At 43.9% G+C, this 27,984-nt stretch overlaps 1 long non-coding RNA gene across 1 annotated transcript; it reads left to right on the forward strand.

Moving 5' to 3' along the window:
• Positions 1–1,131: 1,131 nt before the first annotated feature.
• Positions 1,132–27,966, forward strand: LOC120245171. Its single transcript, XR_005531720.1, has 3 exons — positions 1,132–1,291; positions 17,233–17,271; positions 27,787–27,966. It is a non-coding gene; the product is annotated as an uncharacterized LOC120245171 (long non-coding RNA).
• The last annotated feature ends 18 nt before the right edge of the window (positions 27,967–27,984 follow it).

A 27,984-nucleotide genomic window follows, 5' to 3' on the forward strand; every position in this document is an offset into this window, starting at 1 on the left:
TTATTGTAAGCGTTTAAAAGAAACAATATGAATATTTCTGTGCTCAAACTTCAGGGAAGAAAAAAGAGACAGTCCTTTACCAAAGCTCAAGATATAACACAATAAACTGATTATTCAAGGAACTCTATAAACTTACCAGAATTGCTATATATAGGCTTGTAGGCTCCAGACCAAATGATAATTATTACTTTTATCAGTAAGTGAGAAAATAAACTATTAAGAATGACTAAGAAAAAAATCACCATCCTGAATTTCTTTAGGTATCATATATCCAAATTACAACAGCCAATTTCTATGAAATACTAAAATTATAGGAAGAATAGGGAAAATTTGGCCAGCCCTTCCAAATATTTACAAGGCCACATCTTTTGAAGTCGAGTTAGTAATGTAGTCTAAAGGAAGAGCTTTGAAGTCAGGAAGTTTCAGGGTCAAAGCCTGGATCCGTCTTTGACAAGTTGCTTAAACAACCCAAGCCTCAGTGTCCCGACATGCAGAAGGAGGTAATCCCTGCTTTCTGTTTATAATTTGCATGTTGTAATTAGTCAATAATCGGTATCTTTTTAAAGCTATATACATATATTTTAATAACTGCTGAAGAACAGTTAAATGCATGAATCTTCATCCGTTTCCTCCGAGGGCGGGGCCAGTGTTACTGGACTGAACTGCCCTGCAGATGACATAGAGGTGAAGGGATTGCGGGTCTTCCGCTCAGAAAAGAAGGAAGGAAAGGGACGGAGGTGGGGAGGATGAGGGAGAGGGGCACGAGAGGGCGTGCTGATGGGGTATAAGCAAAGCAGGAGAATGTCCCGGGGGCGTTAAAGGAGTTCCCTGTCGGTCAGGTAAAGTACCTCTAGGGCGTCTGTACCTAAGTGTCCCGGGGCTGCTGTGACCAAGCCCCACAAACAGCACGAATGTGTCCTCTCACAGTCTTGCGGGCCCAACACCTGCCAGCAACCGGCCCCAGGACTGGTTTCTTCCCGAGGATCCAAGAGAGATGATGTTCCAGGCCCGCCCCTCGTTGCCGGTGTTGCCAGTGGTCCTAACCCCCCCCCCCCCCCAGCTTGTGGATGCATCGTTCCAGTCCCTGCCTCCCTCCGCACGCCGTTGCGGCCAATACCCGGCACAGCGAGAGACCAGGGACACGCGCTCCGAGTCCCAGAAAAGACTGTTTATCCTGCACCGGTGCGGGCCCAGCGGATCCTCTCGGAAGGTGAGCCCCGAGCCCCGGCGCTGGCCCACTTTACGCCTGGTCGGCTTCCGGGTACTTGGAAACTTCCTATCAGGCGTACAGGTGGGTGAGATTGCAGGCCCTCAAGGGGAAAAACGGGGGCGGGGGACACTTACCGGTTGTGCCACGTGGGCAGTCAGCTGATCGAGAGACAAGTAAGATTATAGAAGCCAAAAGCATGCGAGGGACATAGCCAGCCTCGGGCATCTGCCTGGTTTTTTTTTTTTTTTTTTTTTTACCTGCTTTTTACCGTTTTCCTTCTCAACACGGCCTTCTGGCCTTCTCCCTGTATGTGCGTGTCTTCCTGTGTGTCTGTCTTCACACAGTGTACTCCTCAATCTGTGCCCAGCTTTCTCTCATATCAGCCCCTCCGACTCCATCCACAAAGACCATTATTTCCAAATAAGGTCATAGTCACAGGTACGGAGGTTAGGACTTGAACTCGTTTTAGGGGATACAATTCAACCCACCTCTTCCATAGACAAGGTGCAGCTGGAGGTGACCAGCCAGAGGGCTCCTCTGTCCCCGGGACACGTCCTGTCTGTAACCCATCCTCAGCCCACCACTTTGCAAAGCTCGGGTATAAACCGACCTCATTCCACTCCCGCCCCGCCCCCATCTCTGGTAAAGGTTATACTGAACACACAGTATAACCTACACAGGCTGTGACCTGATCAAAGATGCAGTACCCACGCAGGCACCTTGCCCAAGGGCCAGTCCCAACCCAGACTCACCTGTCGTGGCCAAGCAGCAGGTGTGTCTGTGTGACCCAGCACATCCAGGTCTCGGACTGTTGAGCCTGGTGCCATTCAACGCGGAACTCTTGAAACAAATTCTTGCCCGACTCCGGGCTCCCGGGATCTTCTGACAGCTTACCTTTCCAGGGGGCAGGGCGGGGAGAGTGGGTTGGCCGGAGGACCCTGGTGTCTAGCACTACAGTTCCTGCTTAAATCCATAAGGTAGCTTTCTGGTTGAAATCGGTCAGTGCATGACCTTGGTGAATAAGCCTGTGCCTGAAAGATGTGTGCATTCTCGCTGCACCGAGGTAACTCCGTCCACCTTGCAAGGCCATTTGGGAGACAGCCCCAGCCGTATCTGGCCAGTGCCCACCTTGCCGACCTCATCACTAGGGCCTCGTTTCCTTTGGCAAAGTCCTCTACTACAGTTGCGTCTAGAGGCGCAAATGAAAGACCACTGACTCAGCCCAGGGGTGGGAGGGTACGAGAAGAGACCAAGAGGAAGGGAAGGAGCGAGCAGAGCAGGGCAGGAGGATTGTGGTGGAGGGAACAGTGCCTGTGAAGTCATAGGAACCCGAGGATGTGGGGGGACCACTGGGGGGAGGGCGCTGGTGCTTCTCAGCCTACAGTTTACTGCAAATGAGGACAGGCTTGGAAGTTAGTCCGCAGAGGAGATCGGGCTCCTTGGGTGCTCTGCTAAGGAGTTGGGTCTCAGTCCCAAAGACTGTGGGAGCCATTTGGGATTCTAGGCGGCAGGTGCCACGACTAAATCCACATTTCACTAGACTCACTGAGGCAGCTGGCTGAAAGAGGGAGAGACCAACGGGCCAGAGAGGAAGAGAAAGGAGGCCACTGTGATCGTCCAGCTTGGTTAGGCCCCCCAAGCGCCCTTGTGAATCAGTTTCGTATCACTGAAAGAAAGATCATGATACCCGCTCGATCCTCAGTGTTACCGGCCGACCTGCTGGGTTATGTGCTGGGGTGGAAGTATTATTACAGAGCTAGGAGCTTGGCAAAACCCTCTTTTGGGTGTGCATGGCCCTGACCCTGAGACTGTGTTGGAATTCATGAAAGAGACACAATGGACAAAAAAGTCTAATTTAAATGGCATTTGAAAGCACCATTTACTTGGCTTTGAGTGTGCTGGAGTTTTTCTGTGTGTGGGTGGATGAGTTTATGCAGTAAATGGTACATGCACTTGAGTCAGGCAAGGCCCGGGTTTGAAGCTCAACTTCTTTCTTTTTTTAATGTTTATTTTAATTTATTTTTGAGAGACAGAGAGACAGAGTGCAAGTAGGGGAGGGGCAGAGAGAGAGGGAGGCAGAATGGGAAGCAGCCTCCAGGCTCTGAGCTGTCAGCACAGAGCCCAACTTGGGGCTTGAAGTCCTAAACTGTGAGATCATGACCTGAGCTGAAGTTGTAGGCTTAACTGACTGAGTCACCAAGGTGCCGCACTATCTTCCTTTTCAAGCAAATTCACCTTTGATTGGGAAGAAACAAAGGGTGGGTAAGCCATTCCTTCCTTTGGGGAAAATAAGCTGTCTTCAGTAGTTTCCTTTCTATAGAGTTCTGTCTATTTCATCTACCGGCAATGGAGCTGTTCAGAATGTGTTTTCAGGCAGTCGAGAGCATGTTCTTTATTCCCTTATCAGATTTGTATTTGGGCTTTTCTGTTGCTAGGCCCGGCCCTAGGGAAGCTTTCCTGAGGACTGGCAGTGCCTCCTGAGCTCTCCTGCCTGTCCCCTCCCAGCTGCTGGGCTGCCTGTGAGTCAGTCTCTTCCTCTGTTCCTGTTTACCTCGTTGCAAAATTAGACTAATAGAAATATTTACCAACCTCAACAGGATGTTGTGGCAATTAACAAATGAATAATTGTAGAGCATACTCCCATACAAAGCCCCTGATAAAGCTAACTATTATTTTTATAGGTGCTCTCAAAAGGAAGACTTTCTTTATAAGCACCCACTCTCCAGGTGGCTTGTGAACTTGGCCTCCCAGCAGGGAATGCCTGCTTTCTCCCAGGGATGGGATTATGAACATCAAACTGGAGGCCCATTTCCCTAATAGCGTGGCCTTCCAGAGCCAGAACGTTCTCCTTTCTGGCAGCACCGAACGGAGACCACGGAGTTGCCAGGTAAATTTGCAGGTCAGTTGGAATTGCAGATCAATGGCAAATGATTTTTAGTATAAATATGTTTCATGCATTAATTGTAAAGGAGGCAAAACATACTGATACTGAAAAGTTTTTGCTGTTGACCTGAAATTCTAATTTAAGTGGGCATCCTGCTCTTACTCATTTGGTTTTTTGTTTCTGCTAAATCTGGCACTGCTAAATCCACACGGTTTTATTGACACCGTCTCAGGATGGTGACATTCAGACAGTAATCAACCCCCCTGCCTTGGAGAAAGCACAGCTGTCGGTTATCGGTGTGAATGTTAACGTCTGACACGTGCAGCTGCAGCCACACCAGGTGCTCTCCTCGTCCCGGCAGAAAGCTTGAAATGGGACTGCTCGCCTAGCTTTGCCTTCTGGAGTTGTGACTCTCATAGGTGGTGTTCCTCCTAACTATCTATCTATAAAACAACGTAGAGAGTGTTTCTTTAGCTCTAGGACTTTGAAAAGATGAGAAAATGTTCAGGGCGCCTGGGTGGCTCAAGTTGGTTGAGGGTCCTACTTTGGCTCAGGTCATGATCTCGCAGTTTGTGGGTTTGAGCGCCGCTTGGGACTGTGCTGATAGATTCTGTGTCTCCCTCTCTCTCTGCCCCTTCCTCCCTCTTTCTCTTTCTCTCTCTCTCTTTCAAAAATAAATATTAGGGGGGTGCCTGGGTTGCTTAGTCGGTTAAGCGTCCGACTTTCGCTTAGGTCATGATCTCACGGTTCGTGGTTTGGAGCCCCGCGTCGGGCTCTGTGCTGACTGCCAGCTCGGAGCCTGGAGCCTATTTCAGAGTCTATATCTCCCTCTCTCTCTGACCCTCCCCTACTCATGCTGTCTCTCTCTCTCTCTCTCCTAGAAATAAATAAAAATATATATATAAATAAATATTAGGGGGGAAAAGATGAAAAAATGCTCATGAAGAATTGAAGCCCACATTCTATATGAGACCATTTGGTTGAACTTTCTACATTTATGTTTTTAAAAGTCAAACAAACTACAGTCAGAAGTGGCCATTTTGCATGGCTCACCGTCTAGGCTACCGTTCAAGAAACCATCAAGGATCTAGAGCAGGCTCTGCTGTCAGACACCAGTGACCCCTCAGTGACCCGTTTCAGGTTCACGTCTATATGACCTTACCCGTGGTTTCATCTCTGTTAGGGTATTTGCTCGTTGCCTGAAGGCCAAGTATCAGCCTAAGCTTGTATCTCTTCGCCCAGTTGTGAGTGCTTGCTAATTGATTTTAGTGGAGGGCTTTCATTTGCTACAAAATTCTCGGAAAAAGGTTAATGACAAAGTAGTTGGATGAAAATAAGCCCTAGCGATAATAAGGGCATTTCTTTTTTCATATTTGAAAGCAGTGGAGATTGAGTTAAAAAAAAAAACAGGTAGAGGGGCGACAGGGTGGCTCATAGAGGGGCGACAGGGTGGCTCAGTTGGTTAAGAGTCCAACATCGGCTCAGGTCATGATCTCACGGTTCGTGGGTTCGAGCCCCGCGTCGGGCTCTGTGCTGACAGTTTACTCAAGAGCCTGGAGCCTGCTTCACATTCTGTATCTCCCTCTCTCTCTCTGACCCTCCCCTGCTCATGCTGCCTCTCTTTTTCTCAGAAATAAATAAAACATTAAAGAAAAAAAAAAAAAAGCAGGTAGAAACTGGAGTGAAGTTTACCCTCGAGAGAGGAAAAGTGCGCCTGGTGACATTTGCAGCTGCTTCTTCCTCCCCTTGAAGAAACTTCCTGAATCCCCACACTCCCCATCAACAGAAAACATCTGCGATCCTGGCTTGAGGTAGACCTGGTGCATGTGCGTGTGCTCACAGCCCGTCGCTCTGCTTCTAGGGTTCCTGTGAGGTGTAGGATGCAGTACAATATTACCTCTAAGACTGCGATAAAATAAAGGCCTATATTATAACCACTAAAGCGACTACTAAGTGCAAAGAGGCTTGGCTGAAGAGTCAGTAGAGGATTAAAATGGAATGTTAGAGGAGCACCTGGGTGGCTCAGGCAGTTGAGCGTCAGTGTTTTGATTTCAGCTCAGGTCGTGATCTCACGGTTAGAGCCCCGCATTGGGCTCCAGGCTGAAGGTGAGGTGCGGAGTCTACTTGAGATTCTCTCTCTCTGCCCGTCCCCTCCCAGAATAAATAAATTAACTTACAAAAAGAAAGGTGGCTGATGGCGAAGGGGGAACTTGAATCAGGAAGAAGGGAAAAAAAGAAAGACCACCCAGAAGTTTCTTGGAATTTGTTGGTTTGTGGTCAGCTTGTGCGGTTGGTGGGAGCTGGAGGCACAGGAATCCTGCCCAATGGCCGTTCTCCTCTGTCACCATTTACAAAGGACTGCAAGGCACTGGTGGGTCCCTCCTCCCCGACCTCTCTTCTCAAGCCCAGCGGGGCACAACCTTGCAGGGGTAGGTGCGGCTCCTCCTCCGAGCCTAGCACCGAGCTTCTCAGCTCTGCTTGGACTGTGAAATTGGGGTTTGTCTCTGCAACCACTCCCCACCCCCAGCCAGGCTGCCCTCTGCCCCAGATCACATTGCCATCCACTGTTCTCAGCAAGTGGGGGTGGGGATGGGGAGGAAGCTGCCTTTCTGGACCTTTCTCCCTGAGTAGCAGCAGCAGCTTGCAGGGGGAGGTGCTTCAAAGTGCAGAACAGCTGGATTCATTTAAATCCTGTTGATTCTCGCTTCCGACCCTAGACAATCACTGCTGGATTGTTTTTGGGAAACTGAAGAAGAACAAATTTTATCTGAGTCACGTTGATGCATTTTTAGCTTGTGTTGTGGGTTTTTAAGCAAGATGGTTTTTACTGTTTCATTTTGTTTTGCTTATAAACAGACTGAGTTAAGAGGATTCTTAAATGAGCATCTATCAGACTCCTGCAGTTCTAGCTTATGCTGCCGAATCGCTTTGACATCATCGATAATTCTTCACCTTCTGAAAGTGCATATGCAGGTCAAATTAATTCAGCGAGTCTAAATTACTGAGGATAATCTTCTATTACGATCATCTATTCCATTCAGAAGCGATTTTCGTAGCCTTAATGTATATAATGAAAATTAGCTTTCCTAATAGCGAAGCAAAGAATGAATTTCGTCTGTTTTTGAATGTCAGCCAGTCCCCTCTGGGACTATGCAGTCCCCTGTGTGGATTGACTGACAACACCTGATGTCACCAGACACCACAGCCCCAGGTCTGGTCCCTGGTGGGGTTTCAATAACTATTTCTGAATAAATAAACGAGAATCACGACTATGCTAATTAACGTATTTGAAAAGCCCTGCTCACCCTCCTCACCGAATGCGTCTTCAGCACCTCGCAAGGTGACATCTTGCCACAAACCGTGGGCGTTACACCAGCACTGTGACAAGGGCAAGTCAGCGCAGCGCGGGAAACGTGTGGTATGTCCGGCGCGGACAGGCTCCTGTGCCACACGGGGTAACGATGGCCTTCCAGCTTCTTAGCTGGGAGTCGGCACCATGTAACATCAACAAGTCGTGAACCACTCACGTTTCTGGTCAACATAAGAGAGACTGATGTTATAGAACTTTTAAAAAAAAAATTTTTTTTTATGTTTTATTTATTTCTAGGAGAGAGAAACAGCGTGAGCAGGGGAGGGTCAGAGAGAGAGGGAGGCACAGACTCCGAAACAGGCTCCAGGCTCTGAGCTGGCAGTAAGCACAAAGCCCGACGCGGGGCTCGAACCCACGAACCGCGAGGTCGTGACCTAAGCGAAAGCCGGACGCTTAACCGACTAAGCCACCCAGGCACCCCACAGGTCTTTTAACCACAATACCCGGAAGCCGTTGGCTCGCCGCTTCAGAGAATGAAGAGGTGCACACAAAATGAGCAGCAGGCACAAGTTTATTAGAGTGTAAGATTAGAAAGGAAGAACAGTAGGGAAGCTCTCTTTACAGAGAGGGGCCATGGGAAAGTGAAAGGCTGAGGACTGTAGGCAGGGGCCCTTGTCTGATAAGGTTCAGGCCAGCCCTCCCCTCCCCTCCCCTCCCCTCCCCTCCCCTTCCCTTATCTCTTAGTCCTCAGGTTCTAGTCTTATTGGCTGGATAGCTCTGGGTGGGTGGTCCATTCCTGATTGGCTCCGTTGTGTGAGGGGTGGCCTAGGGCCATCCTTAGGTCTTTCATCAACTTCCTGAGGGAAACCTGAGGTGGAGTAGGTGCGGTCTGTTACATTCTTAAGAGGAGCCTTAAGCCTGAGGGGGTTTGCTGGTCAGACACGCCCAGCATTGTTCCAGAATTTGTGGACTCAGGTCCTAATCCTTGCCCTGTCTGCCTACTCTATCCTATCTTTTCCTATAGTAGTATGATTGTGAAAGAATCAACGTGAGGTCGGAAAACACCTGCACCCTAAATTTTTTTTTCCTTTTTAATCTGAGAGAGAGCGAGAGAGCACAGGAGCAGGGGAGAGGGTCAGAAGGAGAGACAATCCCAAGCAAGCTTCATGCTCCACTTGATACCACCACCCTGGGATCATGACCTGAACTGAAATCAAGAGTCAGACACTTAACTGACTGAGCCACCCACGCGCCCCTTGCGCCCTAGAATATTTAACTGGGGTTGTCTGGAAACACAAAAATAGCAAAATTCCTTCGTGGTGGTATAAACCCTTTAGTGTCCCTACTTCTTAAAAGAGCATTTATTAGTTATTTAAATTATTGAGCCTGTAGTATGTTTATTTGGGCTTCAACCTTGCCCAAAGGATGGTCTCAACTTTTTGACTGTTAACTGATAGGATTGTTCAAATCTCCACCCATTCTAGTGATGCCACGAGAATCACTTTTAATAAATATCAGATGGGAGTCACTTTATCAGCCTCAGAATATAAGCTTATAAAAGGATCTTGACCTTGGAGATATTAATACTATGCCGAGGATATTCCCCACCCCTCAAAAGTTTTATCACTTCCTTTAGCTGTGTTGTGTATGTGCCCATCTCCCCACGCCAACCAGATCACCCATTCTTTAGCAAACAGGAGCTCTGCTTTATCCATCTCTGTGCCCACATCTGCCTTGGGGATTCCGACACCCAGTTTAGTTCATCTAAGCAGCAAGCCTGCAAAATGTGCTTATTAAATAAAATAGGAGATGTGGCCATCACGTAGTAGTACTGATTTTCTTGGGTGGCTTGTAAAGTGACTCTGAAAGTATTTGTAAAATTATTTTGAGGGGTGGCAACACCAGGGAAATCCTGTTGCCCAAGGGCCTACTTTGAAGAACAACCCTCATGTGGAAGCCTAATATATCTGCTGGGGAGACAAAAGGGATTTCATTGTTTTAGGACACATATCATTATGAAATTTGAGAATGTTCCAGGTATATCTTGTCCATCAATGAAGCCAAACTTTCTCATGAAAAGCCAAGGCTCAGACAATTTACAGGACTTACATCATTAGTTTATTGTAAAGGCAGAACTAAACATGGGCATCTAACTCCCTAAATCTCTAGATCGTATTTTTTCCTACTATTGTCTCACATTGTCTCTAGACACTGCTAAAAACAAATAGGGGTGCCTGGGGGCCTCAGTCGGTTAAGTATCCGACTTCGGCTCAGGTCATGATCTCACAGTTCGTGGGTTGGAGCCCCGCGTCAGGCTCTGTGCTGACAGCTAGCTCAGAGCCTGGAGCCTGTTTCGGATTCTCTCCCTTTCTCTCTCAGAAAGAAATAAAAACATTTTTTAAAAATTAAAAAAAACTAAACATCAGTTTTTATCCTTTTTTCTTTTTGAGTAGGAAACTTCTTTAAGGAATGAGTAAGAAAAGCCTTAATTCTGAGAGAAGGCCATCACACTTAAAGATTTATAACAAAAGAGGGCTGCTTTTTCTAACCTAGATGAACTTTGCAAACACGAAAAATGTAAAACATAAGTCATATTATTGAGAGAATTTTTTCTTACTCTCGAGCACCCTATCAGCGAGATATATTCAATGATTTACCTTAAAAAAAACAAAAGCTCTTGACTAATACATATTTTATATTTAGGAAATGCTTTTAAGAAATACTAAATACCCCAGATACAAGGTTAGAGTCTTACTCAGACTTACCCCACCAAAAAAAAAAAAAAAAGAAAGAAAAGAAAATATTTGAAAAGTGGAAATTTTTAAAAATTGGGAAAAAAGTAAAAGGATTCATCAAGATGAATTTTAAAATAAATTGGGTAACAGAGACTTGAAACTGAACAGTGAAATGTAATATGTGACCAAGCTTAGATCCCAAATCAAACTAAATATAAAAATAAAATAAAGGAGTGCCTGTGGGTGACTCAGTTGGTTAAGCATCCAACTTTGGCTCAGGTCATGATCTCACAGTTCGTGGGCTCGAGCCCAGCATTGGGCTCTGTGCTGTCACCACAGAGTCCGCGTAGGGGCCTCTGTCCCCCTCCCTCTGCCTCTCCCCTGTTCGTGTTCTGTCTTTCACTCTCTCTCTCTCTCTCAAAAATGAATAAACATTTAAAACTAAAGTAAAATAATACAATAAAATAAAAATACATCTTTGAATATGGACTTAAATGGACTGCGTTTCAGATGGTATGAGGAAATATGTTGTTAATTTTATTAGGTGTGATGATGGCACTTACTATGGTTATATAAGAAAACATCCTTATTTTTTAGATGTGTGCAGTGAAATGCTGGGGGTATAGAAGGTTTCATTGTTTTCAGTCTGAGACTAGCTTTAAAACACTTCAGCAAAGGGAAGAAATAAATAAAGCCTATAAGACAAAATGTTAATTTATAAAATCAAAATGACATTTTTAGGAGAATTTGTCATATTATTCTCTTTATATATGAAATTGTAATAATGAGTTCTCACGGGAATAATGTTGAAAAGCATATTGGGTGAAGGAAATAGTCTTCCTAATTTAATCTTAAATACCACTTCATTGTTGAAATGACTTTTGGTATAAGTGTAACGGAACACTATCTTTGATGGGGAAGTAGTAAGCTAGCCAGATGCTGCACAAATTGTACTTCTCATCTTCCTGTAAGTGAAAAAGATGTCAGAACTTAAGAAAAAAACCCAAAAACCTTTATGAACAAAACCAGCCTTTCCTTTAAAGAGAAAGTGTGATGAAGAACCAGCATTTGGGAATCAAGGAAGTTGAACCTGAAGTCATTCTCAGGAATGATTTATGTGAGGTTTCAAGGCAGCGAGCTCTGTCCATAGTCCTTCAATTCTCAGAGTTTGGGCGCTTTTTTTTTTTTTTTTTAAATTAACGTCCCTGCACTTCGCAGTGCTTCCTTTTTACATGAATATTCTCGCGATGCTGTTTCTATTATAAATCTCACAGCTGGCACTTGCTCACGCTGACAGATCAGCTGTGTTTGGACTGTCAGTAGGGAATATAACCTTTGTTCTGTTTAAATCATCTCTGAAACTAGAGAAGAGAGGGTGATGAGTCAGGATAGGCAAGGTTATGCTGCAGAAACAAGATACCCTCAGAATCTCAGTGCCTTCGAAGGTCCGTGTCTCCTACAAAAAAATCTCTTGTGGGTCAACAAAGCAGTGGGTGGGAAGGGGAAGATAGACTGGGTAGGGCGCCAGGCGGCCAGAGCCTTCCCCCTCTTACAGCTCTGCTACTGGGGACTCTCCTCTGCAAGACAAGAGTGACAAGGACATACCACAGGGTCTTCTCCCCAGTCACTGCAGCTCCACATTTCTTTGACAAGAACCTACCACGAGATCCCACGTAACTGCAAGGGGGCAGAGAAGTGTGGCCTTCCGCGTGTCAGTGAAGGAAAAGTAATAGTTCTTGTGCCCGAATTCCGAGTCCCCAGAGACCTCCAAGGAGCCGGCACCGATGCAAGTATAAAAGGGTCTTTATTACAAGCTCGAGCAGGGGCTCACCCGCCTCCCGGTGTCGTGGCAGCAAGGTGAAGCGAAGAACGATAGCGAGCAGGGTTTTTAAGAAGTAAGGGATGGGGGTGTTACAGTACGTGTAGCATCATCACATGAGCACCAATTACAATCACAGCTTTGACCATTCAGTGTCTGAGAGGTGTTCATTACTTTTGGTGGGACCCAGTCATGACTCTTGAGAATCCTTTGAAAATGACCAATTACGAGGTGAGTTCAAAGCGCCCACGTGGGGTTCAGGCAGGCGGGGAGAAACTGGCTAGTTTGTATCTGCAGTTCCCAGCCTTGACTCAGACCATAGGAATGTTTTTTGATTAGCTGATCTGAGGGCGGTCCGAGGATGGCTTTAGCCTTGAACAGTCTGAGGCTTTTCCTGGAACTGGAACTGGGCTACGTGCAGCCCGCGGTTTCTCTTAATGGAGGCCTTAATTTTTGGCTCTTCACCGTGTTCTGGTGAACAGTTTCTACTTCGTGATCATCACTTGCTTTGTAGGTGTGTAGATCGTTCATTTGTCCGAGTGTAAAACTCTGGCTTGAGTACCCACTACATGCAGGCACTGTTGTGGGCATTGATGACATTCAGAGACCAAATTCAACGGCTGCCGGCCTTAACGGAGGTCTGGCATCCTGAGAAGATAGTGAGCTCTGCCTTTTTATTCTTCACCAGAATGTAAAATATAAAATATAAAATATTTTATATATAAAATAATAGATATAATAATATATATAAAATATATATTATATTTATAAAATATAAAATATAAAAATGTGTTTGCTGATATACAGATGTCTTATATCTGGAGGGTGTTATATATTGAAAATACTTAAACTTTTAAAAATTAATATCAAGGATGATCTTTGGAGTGTGACACACTCCGAAGTGTGGACTCTGGTCTTAGCGGTATCTCCTCCCATGAAACTTAGGTCTTTTTAAAAAAATTGTTTTAGTGTTTAGTTTTCAGAGAGAGAGCAAGAGCTAGCGAGCATGAGTGGGGGAGGTGCCGAGAAAGAGGGAGACACAGAAGCTGAAGCAGGCTTCAGGCTCTGAGCTGTCACAGAGATTGACACGGGGCTTGAACTCACGAGCCGTGAGATCATGACCTGAGCCAACTGACTGAGCCACCCAGGCATGCCGGAGACCGGCTCCGGCCAGGGTCCAGGGGTCCCTGAAGGATGGATGGTGTCAGCGAGGGGGGATGAGAGGCCACGAGAAATTCTTTCTGGTCACCAGGCAGGCATCTCCGCTCTGACTGGGGCTCAACTTTATTTTATGATTAAGTGTTTGAGGGAAGGCACAGAAATGGCATTTGCCTTAGACAATGATTTCTGATGACAAACTTCTTTGATATGTAAGAATTTTCCAAAACATAGGTTTGTAGAAGACTCCTGCATAAACTTTATCAATAGTGATTGAGGTAGGGGATTTAGATGCTTATCCTATGGGGAAGGAAGGTATCTTTAGCACACAAGATAATGTTTTTAGCATAAAAAGGGTGAAGTTACTTCTTTGTAAGCAGAGGTCAATAGCTTGTTTAAGGAGTATTAAGAAAAACAGGTCTTTCAGGAAACACAATGTTTGCTCCCATAATCACAAAAGAAGAAGTTCCTCAATAGGTCCCTTCACAAGGAGCAATCAGCATATTCAAGGCCAGAATAAGTCACTCACAAATGCCTTGGGGGGCCAGTGCTCCAAGCAGTAACAAGTGGGTGGGGGTGGATATCTGTCCTTAACTTTAAATTAGGCTCTCTTCTCAGGGCCAGACTCAGTTGTAACTCTTGTGTTCTTAGCCCCCTTTATTATGTAAGTCTTGGATCTGCAAGGCCCAAAGGAAGAGCCTTTTGACCATCATCCACAATGCTTTCATCTGAAATCTCTTTTGAAAAGGCAGGAATATGCTTTTCCTTATGAGCAATCTGTGTGGGGAATATCGGTCTGATGTGGAATATTGTGAGGCCTGGTCAATACCAGCAGCATCATTTCCAACATGAGCCAGTAGTAGCAGGAGATATCAGTTTTGGTTTCTCATGGCAGGAGGTGTGCAAACGCTGCCATTTCCTCGCAGTGACTGTCATCCAGCAAGGCCAGTGTGGCTCCCAGCACAGGCACCCCTGACAATTGTCTCAGGTGCCTCCTTTGTGAGATGAATAGGAGATGAATACTATGTACCCAAAGAAGGATTAAGTGCAAGGATATGTGTAAAGTGCACACTGTATCCAGGCACAGCAGGTGCTCTGTAGCGTGAAACACATAATTTCTTTTTTTTTTTAATTTTTAAAATGTTTTATTTATTCTTCAGACAGAGAGACAGAGCATGAGTGGGGGAGGGGCAGAGAGAGAGAGGGAGACACAGAATCTTAAGCGGGCTCCGGCTCTGAGCTGTCAGCACAGAGCCCAATGCAGGGTTTGAACCCACAAACCATGAGATCATGACCTGAGCCGAAGTTGGACGCTTAACTGACTGAGCCACCCTGAAACACACAATTTCTAACTGAAGTTAAATAATTTTAAAGAACACAAAAATAGGACCCAACTTGCGGGGAAGTTTGTGGCTGCCTGCTTCCCTGCCATTCTTCCTTCCTGAATGATTTGGTTTGAAAGCCAGTGTGTGGGGAGCAGGCAAGGCTACCATCCATGTCTGGGAGGCCAGTGTGTCTGAACCCAGGCAAGATATGGAGACGGGGAGGCAGCAGGCTGGTTACTCACAGAGGACACTGGTGCAATAAGTAAACATACTGAGAAAAATGGGAGCCAGTTTTCTCACCGTCAGAGAAGGAAATGACAAATATAGAAAACAAAGAAACTAGAATGAACTTTGTGGTATCAGATTTGGAATTGGAAGAGTGGTATGAACTCATGGTTTGTCTTATGCAGAGATAAAGAAATAAATGTAAATGCCTGATACATACAATAATGTATGTAGTGTGCATGGATACAGGTAGATGGATGGATGGATGGATGGATGGATGATTGATAGATGGATAGATAGATAGATAATAGATGGATAGGATGATAGAGCCCCAGCTCTAGCTGAAAACAGTGATATGCTATTTGTTAATCATGTGCATTCCTGGAATCTTGATCTAGTTTCTAAATATTCTTCTCTACTAAAAAGATAATTAGGGATTCTTGGAGAAATGGGTGATTCTAGGATCAGGGCAGGAAAAGTACAAGATGGGCTAAGACCATCTTATGCCAGAAAGTTGGGAAGATCTCCGTGCATGATAAGGACATGTTAAAAGGACACTGAAACCAGTTCAGTGGGCCCCACACTGGACAAATCCAGGGAAAAATAAATAATCTGGCATCAAAACAAATGGTTATGGCAAGAGATGATAACCCACTGCACAAAGTCAGAATCTATGAGTCTATACTGACACAACGAAATGCCATAATAACTAATGGGAAGAAAAATCTTTCCTTATGGTGAAATGCCAACTAATGAATGTACGAGGAACGCTGGAATTAGAAAATCACTATTTGACAACATATTAATTATTAGTGCTGCCAGCAAACATTAATAAATATTCAAACTATCTAGTGGATGAACTTTGATAAGGAATGGAGGATCTGCACGGTCTCACAGTCTCTCCTCACAAAAGTTTTATTGAACTCAAAAGAAAAAGAACAACCCGACAGTGGAGAAACGCAGAAGACATCACTAATCAAGTGATCAAAGGCAATACCACCTGTAATGAATCAAACTGAAATCGTGTACCACTTGAACGGGCACAGCAAGAAAAATTCACCGGGAATGCCAAAAAGCATAACCTGAAATAATTGGAGGAAACGTCTGATGGATCTGAACTGAGAGACATTCTAGAAAATAACTAGCTTGTAATCTTTTAGAGTATGGAGATGGTGAAAGTCAAGGACAAACTGAGGAACTGATTAACAAAGACGAAAGACTGATGAGAAAGTAGCCTTCAGACCTTCTGGCACATGATGTTCTAGGCCCACCTCGTCCTTCCCACGCCCCAGCTAAATGCGGCCCCCATCCTAGCCTGGATCTTTTCTGTAAGGGACATCACGGAGACCACTGCCCAGCTTTCAGTGGGGCTTCGAGGACCAGATGATGGTACGATATCAATGTTGGTTTCTTTATATTGATAGCTATGTTGGAGTTATTTAAGAGAATGCAGTTATTAGAATATTTCTTTACTTTGAAAGAGAGAGAGACAGCATGAGCAGAGGAGGGACAGAGAGAAAGTGAGAGATGGAGCAGGCTCTGCATTGTCAGCACAGAGCCGGATGCAGGGCTTGATCTCATGAACGCTGAGCTCATGACCCGAGCCAAACTCAAGAGTCCAGGGCTCAAACAGCTGAGCCCCCCAAGCGCCCCAGCAGCCTACTCTTCAATGGCTCATGAGAAAAAAAAATTCTTTATACTATCTTTACAGCCTTTCTCTAAATGTAAATAATGTCAACTATACACCAGCCGGGGATGATGGCAGTGATGATTGCCCGGCAGTGAGCATGTACTGCAGGCTGCTGAACTGTATGCTTAAAAATGATAAATGTATGTGTTTTTATTACAATTTTTTTAAAGCTAGGAAAGTGGTAAATAAAAATTAGAGAAGGAATGGTTGCCTAGGAAACACATTTGGAACTAGTGTGTCCTCCAAACCCAAACTGTATATGTGGATGTTGGAAGGATTTGTGTGCACAGTGCCTGCCGGTGTCCTGGAGAAGGGAACTAAATGGACTTCTCTAACACAGGGGGTCTTCTGGGCAGCGTCACCCTGAGGGCTATTAGGAATGTGTAGACAGGGGCACCTGGATGGTTCAGTCAGTTAAGAGTCCGACTTCAGCTCAGGTCATGAGACCACAGCTCACGAGTTCGAGCCCCACATCAGGCTCTGTGCTGACAGCTCAGAGCCCAGAGCCTGCTTCGGGTTCTGCGGCTCCATCTCTCTGTGCACCTCCCCTTCTTGCGCATGTGTGTGTTCTCTCTCTCTCTCTCTCTCTCTCTCTCTCAAAAATAAACAAACATTCAAAACAATTTTTTTAAGTTGAAATGTGTGAACATTTTCCTCTTGTCCCTGTGACTGGGGAGGGGTGCCCTGCGGGAATTTCGTAGGTGAGGGTGCAGGTGAGGGCCAGTAGATGCCAGGCCCCTTGGAGCGTGCAGACAGTACCCAGCGATAAAGACTTACCCTCCAGCCATTCGTGAGCTGAAAAAGAGCTTTTTATAAATGTCTCAGCCTGGAACTCCACTTCCTTTCTAACTGTGAACTATTTGTCACACTTCTCAGGTTCACCGAATTTTCCAGGAATACCATGACCACGACCATGTTGAGAGAAAGACTACTTTGTTGTGTTTGAAAGTCACCAAGAAGCTGCTCGCCAGGGGGAAACTGAGGTCGTCTCTGACAGGGCCACATGCTTGTGGTATTCAAGTGGCCAGTGCACACACCTTCCTCACTCTGCCTTTGCAGTCTTCACAATGTGCATCTGTCTTTCTTTTAACTGTCTTCCAACCAAAACCTTATTAAATCGGCAGAAACATGAATACAAAGATTGAGTTTAATGGCACTAAAAGGATTCTTTTATTTATTTATTCATTCATTCATTTATTAAAAATGTTTATTTTTGAGAGAGAGAGAGGGAGAAAGAGAGAATAGGGCATGGGGGAGGAGCAGAGAGAAAGGGAGAGAGAGAATCCCAAGCAGGCTCCACACTGTCAGTGCAGAGCCTGATGTAAGGCTTGATTTCAGGCACTATGAGATCATGACCTGAGCCGAAATCAAGAGTCAAACCCTCAACCGACTGAGCCACCCAGGCGCCCCACTCAAAGGAGTCTTTTAAAATATATCCTATGCTTGTGTTCCTATGTATATCCATTTGTGTCACTCAAGGATGAGACGTGCGTTGGGAAACTGCATATTGGGATTATTTTTTCATGCCCATTATTTCCTATCTCCTTCTCACCCTGAACAGGGGGTCCACCCCAGGGCCTCTCATCCCTGTTCTACACGTTCTCTCTCCCCTCCATCCTCTCTGCCCCGGAGCCCATTGAAGCCCATGGCCTCCAAAGCGTCATTTCCTACAGAAGGAATTTAAGGAAATCAATATGGGAAATATGTTTTTGGCAGTCCACTGCCCCATGTCAAAGGCAGGAAATTACCTGACAGTACACTTACAGGTGATTCCGTAGTTCCCTGGGAGAAAATCACACTTCCTCAGTTTCAAAATCTATCATTTGTTTTGACACATATTATGACTTTAAAGAACGTATTTTCCCCCTTTCTTTCATCCTATATAAATAATTTTGGCCTGTTATTTATGCTAGTGCTCACTTGTAACTTTTCTCTTTCATTTTCTATACTTCTTCTATACAGAGCCATCTGGTCTTACTTGTCAATACAGTCATTTCTTATAATCAAGTGCAAATAACCATTTCCTGTGTCTTCCAGTGTAGCGAGGCCTCAGCATTTACATATTTTTTTTTCATAAATTACTTTCCTTTATTCCTCCTTAATTTTATAATTAGAACATTAAATGTATTTTTAAGTTGTATGTGTAGGTTACCCCTGAGTATGGGATGGGTCAGGGGTGTCGAGGGCAGTAGTACGAAGTCTGTGCTTGCAGCAGAGGGGGGCAGCTTCAGTCCTGTGTCCCCACTTCCTCATATGTGGGGTGGGCGTGCTCAGCGATGCTGTCCCCAAGGTCCTGGTGGCAAAGTCTAAGTCCTCAGTACAGGTTGCGATCTCTTTTAATCTTCGTGAGTCACCACGGAGAGAAGCAGAGATAAGTACTGGAGGGCCCCAAGAGCTTTCCACTTGCCGGTTACGTGTTTGCTCTTGGGGTCCATGAAGCCTCCCTGTATTCTCCTGTGACTGTTCCTCTTCTGTTTGCACGAAGTCAAGTTAGTTTCAGTTACCTGCAACCACAGAAGCTTGACTAATACAGATGAAAGAAGGCTGACTCTAAAATAGCCACTGCAAGTGAGGCTCTGGCCTTGAAGAGCTAACACAGCTTCAGCATTTTGGAGGCAATGTGATGGCAGATCCCAGTGCTTTCTTGTAGACGCTCTCGGAATCTTCCAGCAGAACACCTATGAAAGTATGCACAATCCAGGGACTCATAACACCCCTGGATGTTAGAGAAGGAAGGGCGCCATGGGCCAGAATGCGGGGGAATTTCCACTAACTTCAGAGTGGATGAGGCCGGATTGAAAATTACCCCTTTGAATCATCCCTCACTGTCATCTAAGCCAGCACAGTAATGGATGACTGGTAAGATGGAAAGGAGGGCTGACTCACCTCCATTAAGAGTTTCTATTAGTAGCTTGAGAACCCTTCTCTGAGCCAGCCGACTTGTCATTCATGTGTGAAAGTAACAAAGATGGTCTCAAGTAGGCAAGGGCTCAAAAAAATCCACCATCAAATATCTTCCTGAAAGTGACATTTCAACGACTAGAAAGGCCATGCAGTGAGTATTAAAACCAATTAAACGTTTACATAATTTTTAGGATACAGTTTCAAAATTGACTAAGCAAAAAACAGTTCTTAAGAAAATATTTATATGAGCAAATACTTGACATATGATAGAATATTACATGAAAACCAGGGAGAGAAAATGAGGAGAGGAGAGCTGTCCCTAAGGGCAAATGATGTTCTCAACTTTAACAACCAGAGAAATCGATTTTCACCATGTGGCTCTTGAACTTGAAGGTAACCTCAGACAGACCTAAGTGGGGTGTCCGTTTCCAAATCAAACAAATAAAATATGACAAGAAAACAAAGAACCTGACAAAGAAGTTAAGAAGGCAGCCTAACAGAGAGCATCTGTCAAGAAGACTGAAGTAGAACCAAGAGCATCAGAAGATTATCCATGGTTAACGACAGATCAAAATGCTTTAATGATAATACAATGCTCAATGAATAATTCATATTCATATGAATGCTGTTGTGTAAACTGTGTATAGAAGGATCTGGAAGGAAAGTGGGAAAATGTTTAAATTAGTTGAATCATGGTATATGTGAATTTTTCTGTTTGTTTTTTACATTTTCTGGTATTTGTGATTTGTCAACAATGAACTCGTATTATATTCGGCAAGGCTCATGACTGCAAACCGCAGAAACTGATGCTGGTTACCATCCCTCTGTAGGACAGGCAGACAGGCTGAGGACTCAGAGAACTGATGTTGCAGCTTGCAGAATTCCCTCTGCTTCCGGGGGGGACATCAGTCTTTTCTCTCTTAAGGACTTCAACTGATGGGATGAGGCCCACCCACATTTGGAAGTGTAATCTGCTTTACTCAAAGCCTACTGATTTAAATGTGAATCTCATCTAGAAATTCCTTTATAGTGAAAAACAATAAATAAGTAAAAATAAAAAATAAAAATACCCTTACGGCTATATCCAGACTAGTGTTTGGCCAAATATTTGGGTAGTGTGGCCTAGTATGTTAACTATCACAGCCACCAATTGGTGAACCCAGGTAGAGTGCCAAAATCCAGGCAGCCAGAATATGGGGGCCCCTCCCCAGTACAAGCCTACCTTCACTCTGACAGTGAGGAGCAGGGCTCCGTGCCTCCCCAGTACTACCTAATGAGAGGTGTCCAGACATAGGAAGGGAAGCTAAGGGCTGCACAGCCTTAAAAAATGACAAATATTTGGCACAGTTATACTCATAAGCAAAATATATATATATTTTTCTCCTCACTAAGGGTTTTCAGGTCCAGCAGCAAGTTTTTAGTGAGATTTGGAGACCATGAGTCACATTAGCCGGTTTTGTGACTTCACCCTGTAACCCAGCAGCTCCCGTACCCACAGTGATTTCCTCTTGCTGACTCTTCTGTGCTGGGCAGCTGATCACCAGCCACTGGTCACCCATGGCAGAAGCTGGGCTCTGCCTCAGTGCTGCCATTCTGCCAGTCCCCGATCCTCTTGTTTCGAATATCCCTCCTCTCTGTCCCTGCGGCACCAGCCTGGCCCAGGTTTTCATCATGTCTCATGTGGAGTAGACCCTGGATCTCCCAGGGCACCTGGGTGGCTCAGTCGGTTAAGCGTCCAACTTCGGCTCAGTTCATGATCTCACGTCCATGGGTTCAAGTTCAAGCCCATGTCAGGCTCTGCGCTGACAGCTCAGAGCCTGGAGCTGCTTCGGATTCTGTGTCTCCCTCTCTTTCTCTGCCCCTTCTCTGTTCACACTCTGTCTCTCTCTCTCAAAAAATAGACATTGAAAAAACTAAAACAAAAAAGAGGACATGAATCTCCCATGTTCCCTTCTCTGCCACCTCTAACCATCCTCACAGGCCTTCAAAGTTGAGCTTCTAAAACACAGTGCACATCCTGCGGTTCTGAGCCTTGCCCGTCTACCTGTGGGTCCCATGCCCAGAGTGCGGAGACAGGTGCCACCTGCTCCAATCTGCCAGCTGTAGGGGACTTCTCACACAGCGAGAACGGGACACAAGAAGCCAGCAACAAGTTGGAAAGTACAGAATTTCAAGTAAATCTACTTTTCCCACCCAAGGAGGTAAAATGAAGCTTAGATTCACTCTACTTTGCTCAAAGTGTTTTTCTGGGTAAAATTTTCAACTTCTAGCCCTTATTGTAAATAACCGGTTATCTACATATGTATTGATGGAACCCTATCTTACCCTTTGACGTGTTCATGTATATACATATCCGTTCACTCGGCGAAGGTTCACGGAGTGCCTGGCCTCTGTCTGGCACCATGGCAGCCACTGAGTGCACCCAGATGTGTAAGAAAAGGCCCGTCTTCTAGGGGTTAGCGCGTGCATCAGTTCTTCCTGGCCACAGGCCTGGTATCGGGGTTAGATTATTAAATGTCTGCCACAGCAGTGGGCACCCAGCCTGCTGCAAGTCTGAGAGTCGAAAACAGTTATTTGAACATTTTATTGGAACTCCGTACACAAAAAAATTAATAAAAATGTGTATATCTCTTTCACCAGTCTATTAAGAGAGATGAAAGGCCAAAACAAAGCTGGCCCAGAACTGAGCTACTCTGTAACTATTCATCATTTTCAAAAGAAAAAAAGGGAAAAGCATCTCTTTCTCTTGGCTTCTTTTCCTGCTCAGTGTGGTAAATCCATCAGCTAAGCTTTTTCCTGTCTCCTTATTTCCATTCCGATTGCTGCATATGCCAGAGGCTACTGAGTCACTTATCTTTAACAGATGTAACAGTTACTCAAACTCTCCAAAATATTTGGTAATTGTGGAAAGAAGCACATTTGTGAGGCTTTATTCCATGGATATAATTTTGGCTATGCAACTTTTAGTGAAAAGCATAAAACATCCTAAAGCTTCTCTCAAAACACCCACTAATCTCATCTTTTCTTAAGTTTATTTATTTTGAGAGAGAGTGAGGGAGAGGCGGGGGGGGGGGCAGTGAGAGAGAGAGAGAGAGAGAGAGAGAGAGAATCTCAAGCAGGCTCCGTGCTGTCAGTGCAGCTGTTCTGGGCGCAATCTCAGAGACCGTGAGATCATGACCTGAGCTGAAATCAAGAGTCAGAGGCTTAACTGACTGAGCCCCCCAGGCTTCCCCTAATCTCATTTTTAAAAAATATAAAGCAAACCACACACCCATCTGTATCCTGCTCTCTACTAAATAATCTTAAAATCAAGTGAAAAATCACAGCATATAGCAAGCAAACCAATACTTTGTTTAGATAATTGAAGGGTGCCTGGGTGGCTCAGTTGGTCAAACATCTAACTTCATTTCGGGTCATGATCTCATGCTTTGTGAGTTTGAGCCCTGCACTGGGTTCTGGGCTGACAGTTCAGAGCCTGGAGCCTGCTTCGGATTCTGTGTCTCCCTCTCTCTCTGCCCCTCCTCAGCTTGTTCTCTCTCTCTCTCTCAAAATAAATAAATATATAAACATTGAAAAATTTTAGACATAGTTGAAAGTGGATGACTTAAATCAATTGCCGAACATTTATTTTCTTTCTAAAATTCAAACTTAGATTCTCATGGCAATAGAACGTGTCCCAATCTGCAAATTGGGACAACTACAGGTTTGGATCTAACTTCTTTCATGTCAATCTAAACAAACTACCCTTTTTGTCTTCTGCGCTGGCAAAGCCCAGGATTGTGTTTCCAAACCTGCTATTAATGATCATCAGCAATGAAAATAACTACAGGGGATTAAACAGGCTTCCCAATCAAGCTTCACTGGTCATTCCAACCACCTTCTACTGCCCCTGTGCGTGACTCACGGCTCTGGTCATGCTGAGCTACTCTCCAGTACTTTAAGCCATGTGCATCCCTTCTATTTTCTTTCCTTGGCCTCGTCCTGGGCCTGTCTGCCCTAAAAGAAGGCTCTATACTCTTCTCACCATCCAAAAACTGTCTTTCCATTTTTCAAAGATGAAAAGAGGTGTCCCCTCCTTCTTGAAGCCTCCTTTGACCCTGCAAGTTCACAGTCTTCCCTTCTTAAAGGACAAGGACTCTCCTTGAGTGAGGTGGGGGAAGGGAGACCCTTCACTATCTCATCATCTGTAAATCTTAGCTATTGCAGGAGCATTCCAACGGACCATCCAGTCGTGAAATCACTTTCTTTTGAAATTCACTCTGAGATCTACCAGAGTTCTCATTGTAAAATAAATTCAATCATGGCCCTCTCCTGCTTAAAATCTTCTAGAATTCTAAATTCTAGAGTGATGAAAGATCTAAAACTCAGGCTCCAGAAACATGGCACACTGAGCTAATGCAAACCTTACTCCCAACTGTACAACATTGTCACAACCACATGAAATTTTAGATAAAAGATGGCAAAAATTGGGGCACCTGGGTGGCTCAGTTGGTTAAACATCTGACTTCACCCAGGTTATGATCTCATGGTTCATGAGTTTGAGCCCCATGTAGGGCTCTGTGCTGACAGCCCAGAGCCTGGAGCCTGCTTCAGATTCTGTGTCTCCCTCTCTCTCTTGCCCCTCTCCAGCTTACACTCTGTCTCTCTCTCTCTCAAAAAATGAATAAACATTTAAAAAAATGTTTAAAAAGATGGCAAAAATTATTTGAAAGGCATAGATGTGCTCAAAAGCTCCAGGTGTCAGAGTAGTAAACTTATAACTTGAGTCTCAGATATGGGGTGAGGGCAGGAATTAGATCTGGATGCGGGCCCCAAAGACTAGGAATGGGATTTTAACACTCAAGCAAGGGCAGGAGATGTGGTGTTGGGCCCACAGGAAGCACGGAGTTGAACTGAGACCCTTAAACAAACAGAGAGCCTGGATGATCTGTCCTTTCATTAAAGAGGGGCTAAAAAATTCTCCCTACTTTTCCAAGAAAGCAGCAGTAAAGTGAGCTCTGCCAAGGGTCCTGGGAAAACATCTCCGATGAATTATGGAGGCTCCAAACCTGCAGCATTCAGGAGTTGAAATTTATAATGCCTCCATTATGTGGAAATTTCCAAGCTAAACTTTTAGTATGAAAATTAGTCCCAGGCTGGTGAAATTTCTAGTTCCTTAGAAGAAGAAAAGATAAACTATACTTCAGGGATAGTTTCTTAATTGAAAATACAAGTGACTTCCTTAAAAGAAAAAAATCCTAAATAAATGAGCTCACAAACAAAAATTATAAAACACAAGAGAAAACAACTCACCACAGACACATCAAATAGAAAGATTAGCAAGAACTTGAGATAATAGTAGAATTGGAAAGGAGTGATAAAATAAAGGTGTTTAAAATTGTGTTTTAAAATGTGTAGAAACCATCACTAAAAACTAGGACAAGATCCAAATAGTTCCTCCAAAAATGAAAGAAATATTTCAATTTTTGAAATTTAAAATCCAGTGGGTAGATTAACTGGAGATGTTGGACAGAGCCAAAAAAAGTCTTGTACCTTCAAGAAATTTCCCAGAACTACAACATAGAGAAAGGATTGGAAAAGTGAAAAGGGGGTGAAGATACTTGGAAGATAACCAAAAAGGTCTAACATATATCAGTTTTTGTCACCTAAGAAACCACTCTGTGCTGGTTATTGATTCATTGCCTCTCAGCTCCAAATTCATACTTTTCGCTAGTTCCATGAAAATGGATCTGGGCCCTTTAAATATATATTTTTTAAGTTTATTCATTTATTTTGAGAGAGAGAGTGCCATCAGGGGAGGGGCAGAGAGAAGGGGAGAGAAAGAGAATTCCAAGCAGGCTCCATGCTGTCAGCACAGAGCCCAAGTTGGGGCTCAAATTCATGAACCATGAGATCATGATCATGAAGTGAGGTTTATCCACACTTGAATTCCAGGAATACAAGTTTGGTTTCATATTTGAAAAATTAATGCAGAAGAGGACACTTGTAGGGATGAGCACTGGGTGTTGTTTGTAAGCTAACTTGACAATAAATTATATTTATAAAAAATAAATAATTTTTAAAAAGAAAAAAAAGAAAAGTTAATGCAATTCACCATATCAACAGACTGAAAAAGTAAAAATATGATCATATCAATAGATGCAAAAGAAAAACCCATTTGATATAATTCAATACCTATTTATAACTTAAAAAATCAATTTTCAACAAATGAGAAACAGAAGGGACTTCCCCAGTCTGATAAAGAGCATCTGTGAAAAACCTGTAGCTGGCATCATATTTCATGGTGAAGGAATGAAAGCTTTCTATCTAGGATAGTGAACAAGACATGTATATCTACACTCATTGTTTCTAGTCATCATTGTTTCGGAGGGCCTACACAGCATGATAATGTAGGAAAAAGAAACAAAGGACACACAGATTAGCAAGGAATAAATAAAACTGCTCTTCTTCACAGACAGCATTGTTTAATACAGAAAATGTGGAGGAATCTTTTAAAATATTCTAGAACTCATAAGTGAATTTCACAAGGTTGTAAGATATAAGGCCAACCAACAAAAATCATTTATATTTCTAGATAAATGAATAACTGAAGGATAAAATTAAAAACACTTTATTTGCAATAGCATCAAAAAAACCCCTAGGAATGGGGTGCCTGGGTGGCTCAGTCAGTTAGGCTTCTGACTCTTGGGTCAGGTCATGATCTCACTGTTTGTTTGTTTGAGCCCGTACTGGGCTCTGCGATGACAGCAAGGAGGCTGCTTGGGATTCTCTCTCCCTCTCTCTCTGCCCCTTCCCTACTCATCCCCCTCCCTCAAAATAACTAAATAAAAAAAAAAAACAAAAAACAAACAAACAACAAAAAAAAACCACACCTAGGAATGAATTTAATAAACAATGTGTAAGACCTAAATATGGAACATTGTAAAACATTCTGAAAGAAATTAAAGAGAGCCTAACTAAATGGGGAGATTCATCATTCTTCTGTTGGAAGACATAAGATTGAGATGGCAATTCTGCTTTAACTGATTAGTCTGTAGATTTAAACAATCACAATCACTGTCACGATCCCAGAATTTGTTTCTTGTAGAAATCAACCACAGTTCTCAACTCTATCTGAAAATATGAAGAACCTAGGATAGACAAAAGTTTTTAAAAAGAAGGCTGTTATAGGGCATATATAACCTGATTTCAAAACTTTACATTCACGGACAATATTCAAGATAATGTGCTATTGGTGGATGAGACAGACAGACCAATGCAATAGACTAGACAGCCCAGGAATTGACCCCATCATTCTTTGCTCAATTGACTTGCAGCAAAGTTGCCAAAGCAAGTCAGTGGAGAAGAGAGCCCCTTCAGCCACTAATGCCTGTACAACTGGCTGTCCAGACACAAGAAAGTTGAATGTCAATCTTTAGCCCACACCATACCTAAAAGTTAGCTCAAAATGCAGCATGGATCTAAATATAAAAGTTACAGTCATAAAGCAAATTGGAGAACCTTTGTGCTCTTGTGGTAAGCAAAGATTTCTTAGGCAGGACCCAAACCTTTATAAAAGACAGACATCATTGTCTAATACAGAAAATGTAGAGGAATCTTTTAAAATATTCCAGAACGAAAATATAAAAAGAAAAGAAAAAATATCAGACTTTGAAATTAAAACATTTTCCTCTTTGAAGATAACATTAAAAATGAAAAGGCAAAAAAAAAAAGTATGAAAAAGCAAGATGCAGACTAGGAAAATATATTTATAAAACTACATCTGTTAAAGAACTTGTATCTGGGCACCTGGGGGGTGGCTCAGTAGCTCATGATCTCATGGTTGGTGGGTTCAAGCCCCACATTGGGCTCTGTGCTTGGGATTCTCTCTCTGCCCCTACCCCACTTGCACACATGCTCTCTCTCTCTCTCTTCAAAATAAATAAATAAACTTTTAAAAAAAGAACTTGTATCCAAAATAGATTGAGAATCTTGCCACTAAATGATAAGACAAACAAGCGAATTTTAAAATGGGCAAAATAGGGGCGTCTGGGTGGCTCAGTTGGCTAAACGTCCGACTTTGGCTCAGGTCATGATCTCACCGCTCATGGGTTCGAGCCCCGCGTCGGGCTCTGTGCCGACAGCCAGCTCAGAGCCTGGAGCCTGTTTTGGATTCTGCGTCTCCCTCTCTCTCTGGCCCTCCCCTGTTCACGCTGTCTCTCTCTCTGAGAAATAAATAAAACTTCAGAAAAATAATAAAAAAAAATAAAATAAAATAAAATGGGCAAAATATTTGAACAGACACTTCATACAGATGAACTCAACATCACTAGGTATCAGGATCACGCAAATTAGAATAATGAGGTACAACTACCTACCCGCTAGAATGATGAAAACAAAAAGGATGGACAGTGCTGTGTCGGTGAGCTACTGAAGCATCTGTGTTGGGGAGGGAAAATGATACAGCCGTTACAGAAAAACATTTATGTCAGTTTCTTGTAAAGTTAAACATACACTGATCATATGCTCACTCGATTCCATTTCTAGGTATATCTCCTAGAGAAATAAAAGGTATGTCTGAAAAAGGAGTAGGGTGTAATGTCCATCACAACACCGTTCATTAGAGCCTCACACTGGAAGCAGCCCGAATGTTTATCGACTAGAGAACAGATAAATCACTCTGTGTCTGTGTGAAGGAATACTACTTGGCAATAAAGAAGAATGACAGCTAACGTGAGTGAATTT

This window comes from Hyaena hyaena, unplaced genomic scaffold, assembly GCF_003009895.1.
Source record: "Hyaena hyaena isolate Hyena2069 unplaced genomic scaffold, ASM300989v1 scaffold_405, whole genome shotgun sequence".
Lineage (NCBI taxonomy): Eukaryota > Metazoa > Chordata > Mammalia > Carnivora > Hyaenidae > Hyaena > Hyaena hyaena.